Genomic DNA, 4581 nt, shown 5'->3' with positions numbered 1-4581 from the left:
CTCTTCGCCTTCTTCTTGTTCAGCACCTTTCCGTCCGGTAGGTTTGGGCGGCCTCCAATGCGAACTATTTGTTATTCTCAGCGAGTGTCTACATTTTTCTGGCAACTGGGGGGGGACGATAAATCAGCCGTTGGCCGCGACGTATTGTGCGTGTTGTCTCCCTTGAGCAAGGCCTTGCATGCAATATCATTCCTTCTTCTACTTTTTCTTCTTCTGGTTTGGCTTCTTTCGAGTTTTCTAAATTTGTTCGGTGGTTTTTAAGGTTGAAAGTTTTCCCTCCTTGATTGCGGTATGTTTTGTTTGTACTTCCTTATACTTTTTTTTTTTTTTTTTTTTTTTTTTTTTTCAGTCTGAAATTTAAGCCCAGTGTTCTTTATATATATTTTTATTGATAATTTTTTGTTTCGACTTGCCTATTTTGATTTTAATTTATTTTTTTAAGCAGTTCTGTTTCTATCATTCCTTCTTCTGCTTCTTCTTTTTCTTCTTCTTCTGGTTTGGCTTCTTTCGAGTTTTCTAAATTTGTTCGGTAGGTTTTTCAGGTTGAAAGTTTTCCCTTGTTGATTGCGGTATGTTTTGTTTGTACTTCCTTATGCGTGGTTTTTTTTCATTTTCAGTCTGAAATTTAAGCGCAGTTTTTTGTCATATATATTTTTATTGATATTTCTTTTTTTTCCATTTTCAGTCTGAAATTTAAGCGCAGTTTTTTGTCATATATTTTTATTGATAATTTTTTTTTTTCATTTTCAGTCTGAAATTTAAGCGCAGATTTTTGTCATATATATTTTTATTGATAATTTTTTTTTTTTTTTTTTCATTTTCAGTCTGAAATTTAAGCGGTTTTTTTTTCATATATATTTTTATTGATAATTTTTTATTTCGACTTGCCTATTTTAATTTTAATTTATTTTTTTAAGTAGTTATTTTTCCATGGTTACCTTCCTATTTTTTATTATTTCTTTAAAATCTTCCTTAGATTTTGCGTTTGGAATTTGTAGATTTTGATTGAATGTTTTTTTTTCTTTATATATATTTTCCTCTCCTTCGCATACGATCCAAAATACTTCTTTTAGATATTTCTGCGTAGCCTGTTTCGTGGTCCTTCAACGTAATTTTCTCATGAAATTTGCAATTGGTTTACTTTTATTCGAAATTTCATCTTCGTTTCCTCTATTGGGTTTAAAGATTTGTTATACAATGTCATTTCTTTTCTTAGTTTTTCTTATCAGCTCTATTATTATTTACACAATAAAAATATATACTCCATGCACTAATAACTTGCACACAAAAACAAACACACACACACACATATATATATATATATATATATATATATATGTAAATATATGTGATATATATATATATATATATATATATATATATATATATATATATATATATATATATATACCACATACACTAATAACTTGCACACAAAAATAAACACACACACATATATATATACATATATGTATATGTATATATATGTGTGTGTGTGTATATATATATATATATATATATATATATATATATATATATATATATGTATGTATATATATTTACAGTGGAGAGAGAGAGAGGAGAGAGAGAGAGAGGAGAGAGAGAGAGAGAGAGAGAGAGAGAGAGAGAGAGAGAGAGAGGAAAAAGTTTTCGGGGTTGATGGCTGCCATGTGTATTCTCTAGTGAATGACAAAATCCGATAACCTTACAGCCTTGGGAAATTTTTTAGGCTGTTTTATAAGAAAGAATCTTTGGTTAAAGAGATTGCAGTTGTTATAAGGGGCATTTGTATTTTCAGCTTTAAGGAAAAAGTTTGGATATATATACATTTCAATATGCTAGGAAAGAAATTTGGATTCAAGTTTTATTCGTAATATGATGAAAATCTTGATCTTAATACGCCATGATGTAAAAGTACCTTGAATCAAACTATGTGAGCACTCTCTCTCTCTCTCTCTCTCTCTCTCTCTCTCTCTCTCTCTCTCTCTCTCTCTCTCTCTCTCTCTCTCTCTCTGTATGTCATGAGTAATTGAAGTCCAGAGATAACTATCAGAACATTTTTTCATCAAACCCATATTGAAATATCAATCTAGTTCCCTGAATTACCGTGAACGAATTTATTAATCCCAATATTTATATTATTAGCAATAAATAAAGTTCCAGAAACAAATAAATTTATAAATTATTGAATTGAATAAAATTAGCGAAATAATTCTGTAGCGTCTCCAGAATTAAACACCAAGAGGTGTTACTGCAATTCTCAGAAATAATCCAACTCCCAAAACTTCCACAGTTAAGAGAGAGAATTTTCCCACATATTCCCACAATCTCGGTCCATAACTGCCACAGGAGCGTGAACAACCTTTGGGATAAAGATCGGTTTTAGGGGCGAGACGAGGCCAGCAAGTCCCCTCGGATTCGAAGGGCCTTGTGGGCCAACGCAAATGGGGTATATTTGTCTCAATAAGGGACTTCTCCAAATCATGTCTTTGATCTGGTTCTTCCTGGGTTGATGGTGCCATTCGTTTTATTCTTTTCACTTCTTTAATATCTGTTTCTTTTGTTATTTCAGTTAGCTGGGAGGAGCGAAGAGAAGAAAAGCCCCCTTTGTTCTTTTTTATGTTGGCTACCCCCCAAAATTTGGGGAAGTGCCTTGATAGATAGAATAGATTTAGCTACAGATTTCCTTTTTTTTTTTTTTTTAGTTGATCATCGTGATTTTTTTTTTTCAAGTTATCCAGAATTTTTTTATTTGACCTTCGTGAAATTATATAGTTTTTAAAAATCATCCAGCTTGTGACAGTTGACTGTTATACCCATCGGCAAAGGTTCGAATCCTTGCCTGGCTAGAAATTCTTATCCTAAAAGGAATTTCCATGTAGGTTCTTGATCCCGAGCCAGAGCGAATTCAATTTATGGAGGTATTTTTGCTTATGTGAAGAAAAAAAAATCTCGAGTGTTAGTGATAAATCTATCATATATATATATATATATATATATATATATATATATATATGTATATATATATATATTTATATATTTATATATATATATATATATTATATATTATATATTATATATATATATTACATATATATATATATATATATATATATATATATATATATATATATGTCTGTGTGTGTTTTGAAATATGACATAATAATATAACTCTACTGCAATTATTTAATCATGCTAGTGCTATCATAAACCTATATTCAGATCTTTATAAACGGCGTATATTTTCGTAAAAGAAATCTACGGCCCATATCACATGACTGGAAAACACCACTAATTACTATTCCGTCCCTCGAGTTTACAAAAAGCCTAAAGTTAGAGTCTATTATCCATAATTAACGGAAAGTTAAACATCTCTCTTCTCAAATGTAGAAAAGAAAATCTATATTGGAAACTTCGTATGTTATTTGAGTCCAAGTTTCCAAAGTTTCCCGAAGAATTACGGACTTTCCAAAGGAGTCCTTGGCTGAGTTGAATTCTCTCTTCGCACTTTTTTTGTCTGCTTTTAAAAACCCTTTTCTTTATGAACACATTTTTCATGTGAGGATGTTAAGCCACTGGGGATTACGCACAGTAGCTTGAACAGGTTAGGCTTTAATTAATTCATTGTGGTATCTTTTTATAATAAAGAAACTGAGAGGGGAGCTTTCTTAGTGGATTAGAAATAAGTCCGGAAAATGGAAGGATATATTTTTTAGAATATCATCAGAGTATCATCAATGAAATGGTATAAAGACTTTTGTGTGTGTGATGACTGTTTTCTTTCACATACAGTGGGTGAATTTGAATGTACATAAGAGAGAAATTCAATTAAACAGAAAAGTAAGTAGATAATATTGCAGAGAAATAGCCATTTTAAGGTAGTTCTCACGAGAATAATTTAGAACGGATATATATATATATATATATACTATATAATATATATATATATATATATATATATATATATATGTCTGTGTATATATACATAAATTATATATATATGTATATATATACAGTATATATACACATACATTATAAACTGTGTGTGTGTATATATATATATATATATATATATATATATATATATATATATATATATATATATGTATATATATATATATATACTGTATATATATAATACATATATAATTTAATTAATACAGATTTCCTTTGTTTTCAATTAAAGTGTTTTTAAATTTGACTGCTTCTGCAAAGTGTATTATGCCAATTTAACAATTTATTAATTCATTTTTTAAAGTATTAGATTACTAGAGAAATGCGCAGAATTATTCTTATCTCATCTTTATTTGATTATCGTACGTTAGAAATTGTCCAGCTAACTTCGTTCCCCGAATCATCCACTAGGATCTCTCTCTCTCTCTCTCTCTCTCTCTCTCTCTCTCTCTCTCTCTCTGTTCGGACTATCATGTATATTATCAATCATGCAGTAATTGAATCATTAAAATATTTTTCATCAAATTTTTTATGTATTTATTTTTTTTATTTAGATATAAAACTGACTCTCAGAACCACATTCTCTAATGATGTTAAAAAAAATAGAAAATATATTTTAATTAATTT

This window comes from Palaemon carinicauda, chromosome 39 (genome assembly GCF_036898095.1).
Source record: "Palaemon carinicauda isolate YSFRI2023 chromosome 39, ASM3689809v2, whole genome shotgun sequence".
Taxonomy (NCBI): domain Eukaryota; kingdom Metazoa; phylum Arthropoda; class Malacostraca; order Decapoda; family Palaemonidae; genus Palaemon; species Palaemon carinicauda.
This window is presented reverse-complemented; position numbering follows the sequence as displayed.